This window comes from Chelonia mydas, chromosome 2 (genome assembly GCF_015237465.2).
Source record: "Chelonia mydas isolate rCheMyd1 chromosome 2, rCheMyd1.pri.v2, whole genome shotgun sequence".
Taxonomy (NCBI): domain Eukaryota; kingdom Metazoa; phylum Chordata; order Testudines; family Cheloniidae; genus Chelonia; species Chelonia mydas.
Genome location: NC_057850.1, coordinates 134,546,188 through 134,566,826, shown reverse-complemented (window position 1 = coordinate 134,566,826; position 20,639 = coordinate 134,546,188).

The window sequence follows — 20,639 nt, the reverse complement described above, 5'->3', positions numbered from 1 at the left end:
TCTCTGCATTTTTATAATAAAGGGGCCTGCTTATTTGTTAAAACAATTGTCATGCTGTCTGGAGTGGCTCAAGATTGTGAGTGCCTCAGGGCAGACTGTCAGAAAACAGGGCAGTGACAAATGTGAACTCCTGGATCACTATAACAGTCTTACCATGGAGTCACAGACAGTCCCCCTTGGGCTCTCCAGTCTATCTTGCCACCCAGACAAACTGGACTTTGTGATAAAATGGTTACTTACACCAAAAATCACACCACATTTAGGTTGCTTCCGGTCCCAAGAGACCAGTCACTTAGCCCAGATCAATTGGTACTCTAGATCTTTACAATCAAAGACAATGCTGGTAGCCAATTCTATTGTAAACTAACTAAAGGTTTATTAGCTAAGAAAAGGAAATGAGAGTTATTGAGATTTTAAAGCAGGTAAAATATATGCACAGGTGAGTCACAGTCTGTAATTCCAAGTGGTGGCAGTGATGTAATAAACTGCAAGTTTCCCAAAAGTCTTTTCAGGGTACCCAGAGTGTGTCTGTGGATCTCCACTTTGCATCTGATACACTTCCCTGTAAGAGTCCAAACAATCCAGAGAGCCAGGATCTTTCCTTGAATCCATACTTATAGCTTCTACTCACAGAAAACAAGCTGACAGTATCACTACACCTGGGCTTTTTCTTTGATGACAGAGACTGAGGAATGCATTTTGAGTCTTTGACCTCTGATCATCACACACAACGACCACCTGTTTTGAAATTAGCCTTTTCCTGTTAAAGTTCTTTATTTGCATTCCACAAGACTTCCTCCTCATTTGATGTGTTATTTAGTTAACTTACCATAATGGGATACAGATAAATGAAAGCAATGCAAGTAATGTCCCACTAGTTTTCATGAAGTTTAAATACCAAATACATTCATATATTTAACGATCACTTCAATCTATACTAATACACAAGTAAATCTATACTAATACACAAGTAAATACACCCGGTCTGCCAGCATCACACCCAGGACAGAATTATGAAAATAAAACCATGTCACAGAATTTTGGCATTTCACTGAGTACATGCTTTCTGCCTCCATTTGCCACATTGTAAAACAATTGTTGGCATAGCTGCCTACTCATAGAGGCATCGTGACAATCATTGTTTGGAAGTTGTTTGAGATGCAAGGGTAAGATACAGTATAATTACAAGTTCTAAAAGTAGTTCCTAAATCTAGTTTTCTGAGGTATTGGGAACAGGAGAGTATGATGATGTCAGTGCCTGTTATAGAGCTGCAGCATGCATTCTCTGGTTTGTAATTGCCTCATCCTTTTTTTTAGAAGGCTGGAGAAGGGAAAGAAATCAAGCAGAATCATTAACATCATCCTTTTCCAGGTAAGAAATGGCACTGGAGTGTAGAAAACAAGTACCAATCTAGGCTTCACTTGACAAGCTTCCTCCCAGAAATAACTCCTCTAACATACTGGTAAAATGTAGGTAACACTCACAGGGAAACTGTTAAAGAAAACGTCAATCTCTCGTTTTATTATGAAAAATATAGTAGGATTTGGAAATGATTTCTTCTCAGACTGAATGCTGCATGGATTATTTGTATTTGCATCAAGCAATCAGAGAGGATAGGTTACTATCTATTTCATTTGAGGTCTAATCCTGTAGGATTCTCAGCCAATTTAACTCCCACTGAGCTATGGGTGATATGATAAACTGCCATAAACAGGTGTTGTTACACTGAAGTCAGTTAAACATACCTGAACAATTGTTTCGCTTGGGTTCTATTCAAGAAATTGACAATGGTTTTGGTTGATCTTTACCTTATTCAGTCCTGTTTGACTATCTCGCAGAATTGCCAACCTTAAGAGTTCAAAAATCGTGAGTTGGGCCCTGAAAATTTTTGATTGGCTTAAGAATCATGAGATGCTAGATAATAGATTTGGAGTCGAATCATAGAATCATAGAACTGGAAGGGACCTCAAGAGGTCATCTAGTCCTGTCCCCTGCACTTGTGGCAGGACTAATTATCTGGACCATTCCTGACAGATGTTTGTCTAAACTGCTCTTGAAGATCTAATGATGGAGATTCCACAACCTCCCTAGGCAATTTATTCCAGTGCTTAACCACCCTGACAGTTAGGAAGTTTTTCTTAATGTCTAACCTAAACCTCCCTTGCTGCAATTTAAGCCCATAGCTTCTTGTCCTAGCCTCAGAGGTTAAGAAAAACAATTTTTCTTCCTCCTCCTTGTAACAACCTTGAAAATACTTGAAAACTGTTATCATGTCCCCTCTCAGTCTTCTCTTTTCCAGACTAAACAAACCCAATTTTTTCAGTCTTCCCTCATAGGTAATGTTTCTTATTGAATTTCATCCTATTTACTTCTGGCCATTTCTCGAGTTTGTCCAGATCATTTTGAATTTTAATTCTCTCCTCCAAAGCACTTGCAACCCCTCCCAGCTTGGTATCGTCCACAAACTTGTACTCTCTCTATGTCATTATCCAAATAATTGATGAACATATTGAATAGAACTAGACCCAGAACTGATCCCTGTGGGACCCCACTCATTATGCCCTTCCAGCATGTCTGTGAACCACTGATAACTGCTCTCTGGGAAAGGTTTTCCAACCAGTTTTGCACCCACCTTATAGTAGCTCCATCTAGGTTGCATTTCCCTAGTTTATATATTAGAAGATCAGGCAGGACAGTATCAAAAGCTTTACTAAAATAAAGATATAATTTTATTTATCAAGAATAGTTTTATTTTTGTATTTTTTAAAGCAATGGGCAGTCATGTTGTCAATCTTCTCTCAGGAGTCATGAGGGCTACATTTTTTTTTTAATGAAAGCAGTCTTGAGGAGCCAAGGCTTTAAGAAATACAGCAGAATCACAGGGCATTAAGAATCACAGGAATCATGATAAAATCATGAGTTAGGAACACCGCCCTTTAAGGATCTGATCTAAGTAAATATACTGTATATGAAGGAGATGATATAGCTAGACATACATATAGCTATTCATCCACAAAGTTGGAAACTGAAATTCGTTTATATTTTTGAAGTAAACAGTAGAGACGTTCAGGAATTTTTGATTAAATGTTTCTTCATCAGAAAAAGCAGATTTGTTGAAACTGTTTGTGGGAAAGGATCTATTTTGATAAATCTCCTGATATGAAACAAAGTTTTTTAAAATTGTTGCAACTTCCCATTTTGACATTTATGAAAACAAAAAGTTTTGTTTCAGTTCAAAATGGCTTTGTTTTGAAATTATAATTAATATATACTAAAATAAAGATATTTTAAAAAGACCAAACTCTAAATTAAACATTGAAATTGTTGAAACAAAATGTTTTGACTGACCCCATACAATCCAATGTATATTTTTTTGAATTTGTGTTTCTGAGAAATTATCATGATTTTGACTTTTCATCCCAGTTCAAGACAGGAAATTATTTTGATATCTCCAGTTCTTGAGGAATGGAAAAGCCATTTCTTGCCCAGTTTTTGTAAGGAGTCAATCAAAGAGAGGGTCAGATCATGGTTTACTCAGTACATCTTACAAGATGGTAAATGCCCTCTGTTCCTTCAGACCCCAGTTTGATTCGGTAGTATTGAAAACCTTGCAGGAGGTGCCCAGTAGAGCTGGTCAGAAATTGTTTGTTGCAATAATTTTCTGACTAAAAATGCCCTTTTCTGCAGGAAAATCTCAGTTTTGCTGAAGAGTTATTTTTTTTCATTGGGAAACCAAAATCATGGCTCTTCAGGTGCCCACATGGAAGCCTCTTTTCAATTTCACTGTCTGCATACAGGCAGCTTTCCAGGAGGGCTGTCTGCATTGAGAGCCCTGACTTTCTGCCTCCCCACCTCTCAGCCTCTCCCTCCCAGTTCTTGTCAGGAGTAAGAACCTGCAGCTGCACCTGCTCAGTACTCCTGACACCCTAACAAAACAGTTAAGCTGCTTGATGGACCACTCTGCCTGACTGGCTGAGGAAGCCAGCAGGCCAGTTCTTAAGCTCACCAGCAGTAGCTCACTGGCTTCTCAATGCCCACGAGCTCTCTGCCTTCCTGTGCTTGTCTCTCACCAAGCCCTGCTCCTCCACAGCTCCAGCCCAGATCCTGCTCTGCACCCAGCCTTGTTCCCATCCTTGCTCCTCCCTCAGATCCAGCCTGGCTCCTGCCTTCCCTGACTCCTGGTAATCCAGTTTTAATCCTCGGTTCTGATTCCTGACTTTGACTCTGTTTTGACACTTGACTCTGGCCTTTGGACATGCACAAGTGATATAATAACTGTGGAGGTGAATGCTGATGTAATTTAGGTCGACATAATGTGTAGTGGCCTTAGACAATGGGTCATTTCTATCTGGAAATTGTATATTAGTATAGCTTCAGTTGTAACCTTCAGCCCTGCTTCCTGGTTCTGGCCCTGTCTCAAACACTGACTCTGGCTCCGACTCCAATCACTAGGCCTGACTCCCACTCTGAACACTAGGCCTGACTGCCAGTGACCCAGTCTCCTGACAGTTCTAGGGCCGGACAGACAAAGACTCCATGGGCTCAGGTTCCCCACCACCAACATCCAGGTCCAGGGCTGGGGAAGTTGAGGACCCCGGCTCTCTGCCTTTCTGGCAGCTTTTCTGAAAGGCTCTTGTCAATTTCCCTTCCAGGTGACCAGCCAGGAAGCTGAGAAATTCCATTTTGGTTCTCCCAAACCAGAATTTTCCTGTGAGAAATTTCACAGTTTTAATGTTTTATTCCAGCTTGGGATGAAAATATTTTTGGTGTTTTTTCAGAAAGGGATTTCCATTTTCTAGCCAGATCTAGTGCTCAGCACCTTGGAGAATACAACACAAAATTTGCACGCACATCTGCTAGTTCACAGAATGGATTTGATATCAAGATGACAGTTGGTGCCCTGAATAAGGTCAGCGTGATATTATCTGGATCTGAGATCAATCCTGCAGCCCTTAATCAACTCCCAGTAGGAAGTCTGAGTGAGTACGGACAGCAGACTTTGGCCCTCAGCATCCTGAATAACCATTTTCTTTCTGTAAATTAGCTATTGTAAACTCAGTCTAAAATGGAATCAAGGTAGTCTAGGTGCTGAAATTTATTAATCAGATTATAATTAACTGTCTCAAAACAAACATTTTTGAAGGTCAAGTGAAATGACTTCACACATTTGCTTTTTATCAACAGCAGTGAAGATTCTTACTGAATTCTAATATTGCATTTATAGGGGAAATATAATAGTCTATACCCAGATTGCCTATAGCTCAGCAGTGTACTCTGCTGCAAATAACCATAGATCTGATTATCAGTGGTTCCTACCACAATTTTAGATACACTGGAGAAATGGATGTGGGTCTATAATTGCCAGGATTCTGGCTATTTCTGGATTTATGTTATGGAATGACTTTTGCTATTTGCTGGTCAGTTGGGGGAAAAGATTAATGATATAAGTTAATAAAGAGGCAATATACTTAGCTCCATATTTGAAAAGCTTTTCAATGAGTTCGAGATGATCACTAGATTTGCAACAGGGACTTAATGCCTTCAGTTCCCCAACAACAAATATCTTTCAAATGTCAAAAAATCCACTAAGTGTAAAGTTATTGAGAATGATTAAAAAGGTGTATTATTATTTGAAATATTATCAGGATTAGCTGCTTATCTCCAACAGATGAAAAATAAACGTTTGAAGCCCCACACAACTTTTCGGCTTTTGGGATGGGGGAGGGTTGGGGAGGGGAACCCTGCTGATGCAGTCATTTTCTGTGGGACAAAGGGCAAACATTCCCATAAAGATTGTAGGAGTGTCATGCTTCTGCTTATTTTCCCAATAGATTAATTAAAAGTCATCACAGTAATAACTTCAGGTAAATTAAAAAGGCTCCCACCACAGACTAAAAGTACTGAAACCATTGGGAGTTACCCAAATCCTGGAGCTGAAGAATTGGACCCAGAGGAGAGTACAGTTGTATGACTCATATATGCATAGGACTGGCTGGTTGCAAATTGTTATGGCAATACCAGCCATTGGAATGGCATACTGATTTTGCTCAGATTTATTGTACCTTCACTAGTATCAAATCATAAGGCATTTTATAGGTCTGTTAATCACAGTTAAATATAATCCCCAAGAAAAATATCCTCCTCCCTACTTGACTGCAGGAATTTGTAAGCATACTCCTAAGAAATACTAATATACAATTTCCAGATAGAAATGACCCATTGTTTAAGGACACTACACATTATGTCAACCTAAATTACATCAGCATTCACCTCCACATTTATTATATCGCTTGTGCATGTCCACACTTTGCTCCATGTTTTGGCGGTGTGCATCCTCACCAGGAGCACTTATATTGGTGGGTGTACAGGGTGGGGCATTGTGGGACAACTCCCGGAAGCCAGTAACAGTCAGTGTAAGTAACAAAGTGTCTACACTGTCATTGCATCAACCTAACTACATCAACCTTGACTCTATGCTGCTCGGGGAGGTGGTGCCCTTAAATCAGTGTAGCAGGGCACTTAATTTGGTGAGAGCCAAATTTAAGTGAAGACACTTCACAGCTAGATTGGCGTAAGCTGCCTTGCATTGATCTAACCATGTAGTGTAGATCAGGTCTCAGTCAGCCCTTCCATTTCCCTAACAACCTAGGCTTTCTCCCTACTGTATCTATTCCAGAGTTTGTCCACTCTAGTCCCACATGATTTCACCATTTTTCAAAGGAAAGTTATTCCACAGCATAGTACATTTCACTATATGCCTCTTAAATTCTCCTTTCATTTAGTTGTATTCTGATATCTTTTTTCTTCACACTAAGTAATTCTGTTCCCTCCATTTTATTTACACCCTTCAAGTATTTGTAGCTTTTTCATGTCTACCGCTTATTCACACTACACCTCTTCTAATCTTTCTTCAAAGCAGTCCCACCAGCTGTCTGATGATTTTTGTTGCTCTTCAGTGAATTCTCTCAAATTCATGTATCTAGTTGAAGGAATATATGTTTAAAATTGGTGAAATATGGGTGAAGGTGAATTTTAGTGGTTAGCAAAATTTATTTTGTCCCCTAAATTGGTGCGGAGTAAAGGTTGCTTGATCGTACAAGCACATGGAATGTGCTGAGCAGAATATTTCTTGCTATGACAAGGGCATCTGATGAAATTTCCCACAGAAGATCCTGATAGTCCTTTTTGTTTAGGTATACATTGGCTATAGAATTCCTATACTTTATTTCTCAGTGCCATTTGGTCTTGCAGAAGCAGACAGTCAGCAAGAAGGAAGACAGGTCTCTGTGTCAAAAAGGAAAGAAAGATAGAAGAAGAAAAATAGAAGGTATGAGTGAAGATATGGAATTACATAGCATAAAGAAAAGGAAGATTAAAAAGTGTAGGCTGAAAAACAGATGAGTTCATTCCAGATTCTAGGAACATAGCAATGACCATACTGGATCATACCTGTTGTCCACCCAGTCTGGTATCCTGCCTGACAGCAGACAGTACCAGATGCTTCAGTGGACAGTGCAAGAAATGTTACAGTAGGTAGTTTATGGGACAACCTGTCCAAGGGAAGTTTCTTCCTTCTCTCCCTATCCACGTTTAGCAAAGGCTAAGCATTGGTAATGCTCTACTTCAGCAAGTGGCAGTATTTCTGTGAAGTTACTCCAAGGGTTCCAGAACTTTGTAGAAGTGGTGGGGGCCACCAGTGCTGGAGTGAGGGGGAGGGAGGGCAAGGGGGCCATGCCCTCCACTTTTTAACATGGGCATGGATTGGCGGCAAGGAGGCGCTGTAGCCCCCCCAAACTGCAAGCCTCAGGCAGGCACGGAGTGGCACCAGCAGGGGCTGTGCTTCATGGCAGCATTGCCCCCCCAAACTGCAAACCTAGGGCAGGTGCAGAGCGGCACTGGCTGAGGCTGTGCTTCATGGCAGGGAACTGATAACAGTGATCTGCTCCCATGACGCAAGGTGCAGCGTTTGCTGGGGCCACTTCGTGCCTGCTCGAGGCTTGCAATTTTGGGGGCAATGCTGCCCCTCAAACTGCATCCATGTTAAAAAGTGGAGTGGGGACAGGTTATGCAGCTACCCAGCTTTGGATGCTTTACCCCTCTGGGGAAAGGTTCAGTGACTAGTTTTACCTGTATTCAAGGGGCTGTGATACAAAGGTTTTTGGAGTGTAAAGGCTGAGGTTAAACAGACTCAGAGCCTTTCATTTGATTCAACAAATCAACATGACCTTGGGTCCAAGAGGGGAACCCCCCCCACCCCCAAAAGGATTGAAGGACTGGAACCTGCTAGGATCACCATAAGACTGCTGGCAACGTTTAGCTGAATTTAGACATTTTTATTTTATGATTTCTCTGTATGCTTTTATCCTTCAATAAATGTACTCTGCTTTGGAAGAGCTGGGTAATCATGTGTAACAGTTTGGCACACACTGGTTCACAGTGGTGCAAGTAAAATCCATTTCTTACTAGTATAGGGGAGGGGCACCCCATACTAGGGGGGGCATGGGACCTCTCCACATGAACAACCATGTGACTCCTCCCTGCCCTGCCCCCAGTCTGGGGCCCCCACATTCACCCTGTCCCCTCCCCATGATCCATCCTACTTTACCTGGGAGGGGAGGGGGTGTTCTGTCCTCTTCCAGCCGCACTGGAGACTTCAGGAATGGAGCAGAACGTGGGGCCGCTGGGCCGCCTCACGCTGCTGTTGTTTCGGAAACTGCTCCCTGTAGGAATGTGCTACCTGTAGCAGTTACTGCATTTTGGCCCCTCCCAGCGGGGAAAGGAGAAGAACTCCCAGCCACGCCCCCTGCCGTTCCACAGAGCTGCATCTCCATCTGTGTGCGACAGCAGCAGCCCTGCCAGAGGACAGGGAGGGTGGGGCGGGGCTTGACTTCTGCTCCTTTTCCTGCTGGGCAGGGCAGCTAGGAAAGGAACAGAATGCCTTGGTGTTGTTACCAAGAAGGCCAATGGCATTTTGGGCTGTATAAGTAGGGGCTCTGCCAACAGATCAAGGGACGTGATCGTTCCCCTCTATTCCACATTGGTGAGGCCTCATCTGGAGTACTGTGTCCAGTTTTGGGCCCCACACTACAAGAAGGATGTGGAAAAATTGGAAAACGTCCAGCAGAGGGAAACAAAAATGATTAGGGGACTGGAACACATGACTTATGAGGAGAGGCTGAGGGAACTGGGATTGTTTAGTCTGCGGACGAGAAGAATGAGGGGGGATTTGATAGCTGCTTTCAACTACCTGAAAGAGGGTTCCAAAGAGGATGGATCTAGACTGTTCTCAGTGGTAGCAGATGACAGAACAAGGAGTAATGGTCTCCGGTTGCAGGGGGGGAGGTTTAGTTTGGATATTAGGAAAAACTTTTTCACTTGGAGGGTGGTGAAACACTGGAATGGGTTATCTAGGGAGGTGGTGGAATCTCCTTCCTTAGAAGTTTTTTAAGGTCAATCTTGACAAAGCCCTGGCTGGGATGATTTAGTTGGGGATTGGTCCTGCTTTGAGCAGGGGGTTGGACTAGGTGACCTCCTGAGGTCCCTTCCAACCCTGATATTCTATGATTCTATGAATGCCGGCAGCTCCTCTGGTGGCTGTACCGTCCCCAGCCTTGCTCCCCCTGCCCTGTGCTCCGGCGGGGCTGCTGCTGCACAGATTGAGCCGGGGAGAGGCAGTTCTGTGGAAGGGCAGGGGGCAGGGATGGGATGGTACAGTCGCACCAGAGAGTGGGTGTGGGGCCACCAGCTCCTCCTGTGTCTTTCTGATATGCCGTACCGTCTATAAATATCTTGCTGGTACGGCATACCGGAGCGTACCGGCCTATTTGCACTGCTGCTGGTTCATAGCCATTGGCGAGAAAGCAGAGCACAGAGGCTGGACCTTAGTCAAACCTTCTGAGATAATCACAGTGCAACTGTAGGCAGTGCCGCCTAACCTCCTGGCCTGGTGGGAGAAGGATGTGGGTCCCTGACAGACAGAGTTGATGGCTAGAAGCCTGAGAAGGCAATACACAAGGGTGCTTACACATGCAACCCAAATCTATCATCCTATTCATTGATCAGGACCCCATTGTGCTAGGTGCTGTACAAACACAAAACAAAAATACAGCCCCTAGTCCAACAAGCTTATGTTTTAAGAAAAGTAGAGTTCTGAGGAGGGATCTGAAGGTGGATAATGAGGTAGCTTTGCAGATGTTTAAAGGGAGCTCCTCCGAAGCATGAGGGGCTGCAAAGAAATGAGCACACAGGTGCTTGTCTGTAAATTTAACAAGTGGGCAATGGAAGCTGGCATTATGGGTAAATTGGAGGCATGAGTTGCCAGCTAATAAGTTACTGATAGGTAATTCAGTTTTAGCACATTAACTGGGCAAAAAGCCTTTACTAAGTTACATTGTTAATGCTGTACTTGCCAAGGCTGGTGTTTGAATGAAAATGATGAATTCCATAACCTCATGGTGGCTGATTTTGTGATATGATTTATGAACTGCCTTTTTGCATTATGTTATGTGATTGACCCATTTGATGTTCTGCTCTCTGCTGGGCTGAAACAAAACAAAAAACAAACAAGTAGAATCTTGTTTACTATATAATTAAGAGCCAATTTTCTCTGTCTTGGATTATTATTCGGGAATGTTACTATTCTGGTTTTACCATAGAAAAGTCATCCTTCAGGTAAAGCTGCACAAAAGTTTAAAATTATTTTAAACTTTGTTTCAAAGTAGCTTCCAGCTCTAGCAGAGTCATATGCAGACTTGTGCTCCAAAATCCAAGCTTTTATTTTTTTTTTAATAGAAAGTGTTAGAATGCTTCATGATAGAAAACCTTGAAAATATGAACAGGGTATAACCAATATTACTCCTGCCAATTCCTATGAGCCATTACACATGATCAATTAAGAAAAATCTTTGGCATATTGAAAATTGGAAGAATAAAATACACTTCAATTAAAATAATAATAAATATCAAAGTGGTGATTGTAATGGCATATCTAATACTTAGTTCTATTGAAAGCTATATTTAAAAAGAAATAGATAAGTGTGCTGTAGAATTTCCAGTCTGCCATGCCAGTATTGTAAAATTAGTTAATCTTGCTGGGTGTGGATGGACGGTCTACACTGATATACTGTCGATAAAAGTATTTGTTGGTAAACTTTGCTATAGTGCTTGACACTGTGGTATCTTAGCTCCTCATAGACCTTAAGGAATTTATCTTTACAGCCTCTCTGTGAACTAGAGAAGTAATTTACACATGGAGAACTGAGACACAGAGAGTAAGGCCCTGATCCTGCAATGAGCTAAGAACAGGCACAAGAATCCACGCAGACAGAACTCAAAGTAAGATCAGGGCCTAAGTGAATTGTCCTAATTCATGTCGGATATCCCAGGTCCTAGCTCAGTACCTAAACACAAGGCCATCCTTCCTACTGCACTTTCCTATGGGAGCGACTACTATTAATATCAATGGAATTTCTGCATAAAAGCTATAAAATATGTAGTAGGGTGTTGCATTCTGGATAAGAGATCCAACCTGCAGATCAGAGGTATTTGACCCTAAAGGGAGAATAGAGTAATAGAGACTAAAATGATTTTTTGTCCTCTGACATTGTTGAAACATAGGTATGGATGAGGAAATGCACTTGGTAGGAATTCTGGTACAACTAAGTTCCTAGTAAATTCGTGGAGATGCAAAGGCACTCACTGATGTCAGTTGTTCTTGAACACCTTAATATTACTCTCTTTTTTAATCATAATCAGTAGAATGAGAGTGCTACTCTTTTGCTATTAAAGATTGTGGATTCCATTTATATTAGCATTTAACTTTTGCTAGTGTACCACTGTCATAAATATAAAGGGAAGGGTAACAGCCTTCCTGTATAAGTACTATAATATCCCTCCTGGCCAGAGGCACAAAATCCTTTTACCTGTAAAGGGTTAAGAAGCTCAGGTAACCTGGCTGGCACCTGACCAAAAGGACAAATAAGGGGACAAGATACTTTCAAATCTCGGGGGGGGGGGGGGGGGGGAGGCGGTTTTGTTCTGTCTGTTGTTTGTGCTTGCTGGACACAGATCAAGGAAGCAAGCAATCCAACTCCATTAGAATTAGTAAGTACTAGCAAGGGAATGTGTTAGCTTATTTTTGTTTTGGCTTGTGATTTTCTCTGTGCTGTGAGGAAGGTGTATTCCTGTTTTTTTCTTTTTGTAACTTTAAAAAAACAGGGAAATCCTCTGTGTTTTTGAATCTGATTGTCCTGTAAGATTATCTTCCATTCTAATTTTACAGACGTGCTTCTTTTACCCTTTTTCTTTCTAATAAAGTTCTGTTTCTTTTATAATCTGATTGGGGTTTTTTGTGTGTGTGTGTCCTAAAAAAACACAAGGTTGGTCTGTGCTCATCTTGTTTATTCTCAAGCCTCCCCAGGAAAGGGAGTGCGGGGGTTTGGGGGAATATTAGGGGGGAGTAGGAACTCCAAGTGGTCCTTTCCCTGAGTTTGTCTAAATCACTTGGTGGTGGCAGCGTTACCTAATCCAAGGTACAAGGGAGAATTTGTGCCTTGGGGAGTTTTTAACCTAAGCTGGTAGAAATAAGCTTAGGGGGTCTTTCATGTGGGGCCCCACGTCTGTACCCTAGAGTTCAGAGTAGGGAGGGAACCCTGACAACCATGTTATAAAGAAAAAAGATATGAGAATTTAAGAAGCACTACAACTATCTTAAATGTCTGATCCCAAAATGTAAATGCATCATAGACAAATATCAGAGAGTTTAAAAGTAAATGTGTGATATACTGTATAAAAAAGAAATCAAAGAGCCAAGCCAGATAAGTGTTAGCCATTGAAACAGGTATGATAAGCAAGGCACAATTATAGGTAAAGGGGCTCCCCTTTTCGGGTTTATAAGCCTCTGTACAGGAGCAATTTACACTTAACTTCTATTGCTTAGTTTGGCCTCTGAGATGGACCTAATACTGTATTCCTTGAGAAAAACTGGATTAAAAACTTATTGAAGTTCACAGGAATATTTAGTGTGCATGGAATGCAGGATCAGACCTTAAAACTGGGATCACGCTATGAAATTGACATGTGTCAGCACAGTTATCAGTATCATCTTAGATCTTGACTGTACATGATTTAGCTGTAAGTATAGACAGGGGCAAACCACATTTAGCTCTATTTCTGATAAGATGTTGGCGATTTCCCCTTGTCTACGCTTAAATCACATTTAGTTCTGGTTTTGTCAAGTTTATTGCTGAGAAATGTGATCAGACAGTTAAGTTTCATAGCACAAACTAGGCCTCAATGGATGAGATAATTGGCCAAATACATCTCTGGTGTAACTCCATGACACCAGAGATTAAAATGGCCCTGTATCTTTGTATGGCCTTGTCATCTTTTTCCAACTTATTTTTATTTTATTTTTGTACATGTAATTGCCCATTTTTAACCAGGTGAAAATACAGCTAGTGCACTAACTTTAATAAAGTATTATGAATGATAACACCAATCCTTATCGTCACTCAGACAAGACTTTTAGCAGATGACTTTGCTGGATCGTTAGTGAAATAATTTATTAAATCCTGGGGCTTCATCTGCCTTCAAGTTTTCTTGTAGCAAGGGCATGCTTCTTTTTGAAGATAATGATTAAGAAAACTTGAATGGAACCTCCAAGCAAAGGTTGGATCAAATGTGTGCAATTTACATTCCATATTTGGTGCAGTAAGGTCACTCAAAAATTAACCGACTAGAATTTGATGTTATATGATCTAAAAAGCAGTGGGAGGTCTTTTTAAAAAAAAGAGATCCCCCAGAACAAGTACTAATGTAGAATCGAGTCCTATTGACGATGTAAGGACATGGCGAAAGAAAGACAGCTGTTTTGAATATTTCTCTAGAAATGTCAAAAGCTGGAACAAACAGATATAAAATCTGGAAAGGTCTAGGTTAGAAAGAAAGAGAAACCGATTTTTTTTTTATTTAAACTATTTTTTCTCTCTGCCTCACTCTGTTTCTCTTGCTCCTTTGATTCCTGCAGCTAAAATATCTTCAGTAGTGAAGATGTCTCTTGGTCTAATCCCCTTAAAAAAACCTGAACCTGCAACTGGCTCTGTGTGAGCAGAACCCTGCGTGTTCACTGAAGCTCCACAGAAACCTAGGGCTCTCCCTGCACAGATACAGGTCTTCATTATGGACCAAACAAATTCCAGTTTCCTTTTGGGGAAATGAGAAGTTTTCTATTGACTTCATAATCGTCACTGAAACCATTTTGCCATGAATTAGTACTTGAAAAAGAGGAAAAACTACCTCTAGAAACCAGGGCAACTTCATGCAGTGATGCTCATACAGGTACATATATCTCTGCTCTCTCAGCAGCACCACACTCCATACACAATCTACTAGACAGCACACCACTCCTACTTCATATCTACGACCCCATCAGATTCCAGTCCCGTTTGGCCACACAGAAACTGCATTCCTTGGCTGCATTCCTTGCCCCAGTAGCTGTTTGGTACAGAGGGTACATGTAAAATTCATTCAGTTTTAGAGCGATTATGCGTTTGAGAAGTACTCCTTATATTTAAAATGGGGAATACCACTTGAACCAGAAATATCTGTAGAACCTGAAAGAACTTCTCAAGTACATCCACTGTAAGGTGCACTTTAATTAAGTCATTTACACCTTTCAGGGAACCTCTTATGTATCACATAGTACAAATGAAGTAGAATCTTCGGGGACTTTAAATGCAGCACTAAAGCAGTTTCCTCATGGCGCAGACAGACCTAAATCCACTGCTTACTACATAAAATGATATTATACTCCGGAGATGTGATCTACATATATATTCTTCTGTCAAGGTTTTTAACATTAATTTAACTTTCCATTACCAAGGGCCTTGTTGCAGTGATTTTGTCCAGCGTTCCTTACACCTTTACATATCACCGTTACTGCTGCTATGAAAGCGGATGACTAAAAATCAATATGGAGCAAATTAATTTGATATGGCTGCCTCATGCATTCCCTAGTTTGATGACCTCCCATGTTGTTTCACAATTACATTTAGGATAATCTAGCCTTCATGTTCCCATTGATTTACGGCACCTTGGAAAAATGCCTCTTATTTATTTAAACTCTCAGTACCAAGGGCAGTGGCTGAAAATTCAATTATCTCCTTTGCTCAGGTTTAAATTTGTGTTTACGGATGGTAAAGAACCTTAAAGAGATGCAAGTTAACAGGAAAAATGACTTTTTAACCGTTACATGTTCTGTAACTTGATTATTCCAGATACATTAGTAGTACTTCGGAAGAATAGTGTCTATCTTTCTCTATAATATAGAAAGAATTATTTTGCAAATGCTTCATGGCAAATATGGAATTTGTTGCCTCAAAGTTGTTCTGAGTATATTAACATTAACATCTGATTTTCACAATCTTGGCATTTGTGTATAGAACATCCTGTACTTATCTCTTATGAAGGATAATCTCATTTGCTGGAGAAATGCCTGTAGACTCTTTTCTTTTTCTTTTCCTTTCAGATAATTTTTAAACACAGCTCCAAGCATATGATTAAAATGAGAAGAGTTATGTGGCAACAGGGCTAACAAATGGAACATCTTCCAGCAACATCTATGCAGCTTTCAGGATTACACTGGCTGCCCATGCAATATACTTGTTTCTATGGATCACACCAGCTCTCTCTCACACTCACTCTCACATGTACGTCTATGACATGTCTGAGTTCAGCAAAGGCAGGGTGGCACAGGGTATGGAGGCCTCTGAAAACTTTTGACAAGAAGAGTGCCCTCACAGGTTACTAACTATAGCTTAATGTACTGTGAGGCAGAACTGACTCTTCAGACAGGAACACTTATGTACCCAGTGTGACACACTGAAGCAAGTGGCATATAATTGTTGGGTTTTTGCTATAATGTGAAAGGAGAAAGTGTCTGAAATGTTGCAAAAGTAGGTTGACAGACAAATAGCTAGAACGTGCCACTTGACATCCCTTTGATAACAGAGTGATCAAAACTTTCATCATCTTGTCTGTGGAGCCTACTTGAAAGTGTTGTGTCAATTAGACTTAGTTTTAAGAGCTACAAAAATCAGCCTGGTCACTTAGTCTCTGCAGTTTCACCTGCCTTGCCAGGCTAATTACAGGGGCATACTCCCTGAACCAAGAGGAGCTGCCTTTATCATCTTCACTTTGAAAGTAATTAAATGAATTAGGTTTTCATTAGGATTCATGGCCTCTAATTACTTGTGATGACTAATTGGTTTATCAATACTTTGATTACTATCTGTTGTACTTTACACAGCTCAGTAAGGGGATTTAAGCATGTGGGCAAATAAACCTACTTGATCTTGCAGTTTGAACACAAAGAAAATCACTACAAGACTACTCTTTATTTAGTTTAACCAGGCAGCGATGCAACTTTACGTATAATCATTTGCTGACCAGTGACCTATTCCTCTTGCCATTTTCAGGCATCTTCAATACTTTAAAATTCAAGCGGGGACACAAAAGAAATAATTGTTCTCTGCATGTTCACAAGAACCATACAGCAGATCCCATTGTTTAAATTGATAATGATGAACGTTTCCAGTGAACAATCCAAAACAATCCAAAAATGCTAAAGTTCCTCATTAATCTCTCCCTTTAAATCTTTCATTACTGTAAAATATACACACAAATTTAGTACCAAAGCACTTTACAAATATATAACCAGCACCATTGTAATGTAGCCATCTCTGATGTGGAAATCCAACAGTAAGCTGCACAATAGTGAGGCAGAGAAAATGTTGGCCTAGACCAATGAGTTCATTATAACATTCACACACAGTAGACAGGACCTTTGTTTTTCTGAAATGGCTCCATGTAGTAAGTTTTGTGGTGCTTGTTTATCACTGTATATACCTGTAAAGAATGACCGACTGAACTGGCCAAGATTTGAATCTATGATTCCAGGCAGGCTTACATATTGTAACACTGAAACTTAGGCCACTAAGTTATTCCCTCCAGTTCATTTAAAAATACAACTTAGTTTTCTTGGTTGAGTTGTAGAGGGAATGATTTTGTTTCTTTTTAAAATTATTTCATTTGCAGCCATCTACTATCTAAATCCACCCTCCTCCCCCCACAAAAGACAGATCAGAAAGGAATCTGACAGTTCAGGTCTTGTTGCTCAGTACGAACTCTAACAGCTACAAGGCCTTATTCAAAACCCATTGAAGTCAACAGAAAGGCTTCAGTGGGCTTTGGATCAGGTCCATAATGAGTGTAGTATTGGGGATTAGATTTTCTCAGATTCCATTTATGTTCCTAAGTGAAGTGGTCAGATTTAAGAGCAATGAAAGCTGCCCGGTTCTCAGGGCTTTTGAAAATTGGGACTTTGGTACCCAATAAGTTATCATGTGATTCTGCAAGGGAAAGTATGAGTGTTTGCTCTCCAATTTCAGGAAAGCAGAGTGTTTTGAGCTGGGCAATTGAAGGAATCAATCTATAAAAGTCCATTATGCACTGGATTCTGGCTACGTGAGAGATCATCTTTTGGCCAAGCTATCATCAGAGCAATCAACTGGGGTAACAACACACAGAGGTTAAGGAGGGTATTGCTGATGTCAGGGTCTTCTCAATGGAGGGCCCTTGTCTCTGCTCTTCATTTACCCTGTCCTGACTCATGATTAAAGAGGCCAAATTTGACTTTTAGGACATGGTGTAAGGCTCTTTTTTTTTCCTCAGGGCATTTGTCTGAAAAAGGGGTTTGGGAAGGGAAGAAGTCGGTGGGATGTCACTTCTTAATTTAGGAAATGTCCATATAACTTTAGCACAATAATCAAAAAGCTAGAAATGTCTTTGATTTGTGCATGCTCTCTCATACATGATGAGTAGGATATGTTTTACAAATCAAAAACACATATGAAAATTAGACCTTCTAACAGACAGAGAAAACCCTGACACTCTCCTTGATCCTGACAGAGCATAAGAGCAATATCTTAATCCTAGTTTATTGTGAAACAGAGAGCCCACACAATTGTCAAACTATGAAACTTTTTTGTCAGTCACCTTGTTAAATTCAAAGATATCACTTGTAACAACTGACAAGAGACGTGTACTCATGCAACAGTTATTTCACATATTTGACAGTATATAAAATACTCACAAAGCGGGCTAATTTTTTGGTGCTGCTTTGAAAACATAGTGCCACATTTATACCTGCAGTAAGTCCATTGATAGCAACGGAGTTATGCCATGGATGAATTTTATTCGTGGTACGATCATTTATTTGCCGCATTTAATTAAAGTTTATATTCAAAAGCCCACCCCTGTATCAGCACTTGGACATTTCTGTAAGTTCTTTTAGTGAAATACCATGGAAGATGATCAGGATGGAGTTAACAATCTAATGCAACCCACTAAAAGACTGCCAGTGTCAGGTCCACTTCTGTGGCCCTGATCTTACAACTGAATGTATTGGCATGAACCTTTGAACCTACACAAAGCCACGTTAACTTCCGTTGGCAGAGAGGGCCATACAAGTGCATCCAGCTGCATGATCAAGGCCTAGTTTTAAAATCCATTTAAGTTCTTCACAGACTAACAGATACTTGAAACCAAGAAGGTATCATTTCATTCATGAATGGATCATTTATGATGGATTCATTACATCAAATGTTATCAGATTCATAAGTCTGTAGTTCTCATATGCCTCTATGATCCATGCCATTGTCATAGAATCATAGAATATTAGGGTTGGAAAAGACCTCGGGAGGTCAAAGCAGGACCAACACCAACTAAATCATTCCAGCCAGGACTTTGTCAAGTTGGGCCTCAGAAATTTTTAAGGATGGAGATTCCACCACCTCCCTAGGTAACCCATTTCAGTGCTTCACCATCCTCCTAGTGAAATAGTGTTTCCTAATATCCAAACTAGACCTCCCCCACTGCAACTTGAGACCATTGCTTCTTGTTCTGTCATTTGACACCACTGAGAACAACCTAGCTCCATCCTCTTTGGAACCCCCCTTCAGGTAGTTGAAGGCTGCTATCAAATCCCACCTCACTCTTCTCTTCTGCAGACTAAATAACTCCAGTTCCCTCAGCCTCTCCTTGTAAGTCATGTGCCCAGCCCCCTAATCATTTCTGTTGCCCTCTGCTGGACTCTCTCCTATTTGTCCACATCTCTTCTGTAGTGGGGGGACCAAAACTGGACACAATACTCCAGATGTGGCCTCACCAGTGCCGAATAGAGGGGAATAATCACTTCCCTCAGTGTGCTGGCAATGCTTCTACTAATACAGCCCAATATGGCATTGGCCTTCTTGGCAACAAGGGCACACTGCAGACTCATATCCAGCTTCTCGTCCACTATAATCTTTAGGTCCTTTTCTGCAGAACTGCTGCTTAGCCAGTTGGTCCCCAGACTGTAGCAGTGCATGGGATTCTTCCATCCTAAGTGCAGGAGTCTGCACTTGTCAATGTTGAACCTCATCAGATTTCTTTTGGCCCAGTTCTCCATTTGTCTAGGTCACTCTGGGACTCTGTCCCTACCATCCAGCGTATCTACCTCCCCACATAGCTTAGTGTCATCTGCGAACTTGTTGAGGGTGAAATTCATCCCATCATCCAGATCATTAATAAAGATATTGAACAAAACCAACCCCAGGACTGACCCCTGGGGTGCTCCTCTTGATATTGAATGCCAACTAGACATCAAGCCGTTGATCACTACCTGTTGAACCCAACAATCTAGCCAGCTTTCTATCGACCTTATAGTCCATTCGTCCAATCCATACTTCCGTAACTTGCTGGCAAGACTACTGTGGGAGACCATATCAAAAGCTTTGCTAAAGTCAAGATATATCATGTCCACCACTTTCCCCATATCCACAGAGCCAGTTAGCTCATCATAGAAGGCAATCAGGTTGGTCAGGCATGACTTACCCTTGTTGAATCCATGTTGACTGTTCCTGATCACCTTGCTGGAAATCAAGTTCCTTCTTGAATCCATTCATCTGGTAGAGAAAAATAGTCTATTTTATGAAATTGGCACAGACACATCTGAGCTGAAAGGTGGCCCGTGTGCCAAAGCCTGTTGGATGAAAGAGAAAGATTCCACACACAGACAACAGTAGCAGTCAAGAGAGCTATTAAGTGGGATGTGCCCATTGCTGAAGAATTCAAAGAAGTGATGGAATTTAGCCTCAGTGTTGACCGCAGCATGTAACAGGGTGCTCTACCCCTCGAAGCACTAGAAGTCCTGAGGCTAGCCAGTCCTGTTGAAAGATATTCTGAGCCCCATTAAGAACAATCTGGGGCCTGGAAGTTTGAAAGGGGCTAGATGATTGCTTGATGAGCAGATGATTGCTGTAAAAGTTGAAAGAGCTCAGTTGAGGGAGAAGAGGTACAGGAAGCAGGTTGACTTCTGTGGCAGGCCCTGGAGCTGATGGCCTGTGGAAAGACTAGAGAAGAGCTGCCAGGAGCAGAGAGGTTCAGCCAGGAAGCCCCTGCAACAGGGGAAAGGACCTGGTTTGGCAGTTAGTTTTATGTTGAACTGTTTATTTGGGGTTTTGCTGAAGATTATGGGTGGACCAGTTAATGAAGCCCTGTAAAAGTTGGCCTGAAACAGACTTGACATGGCACTGGTTCT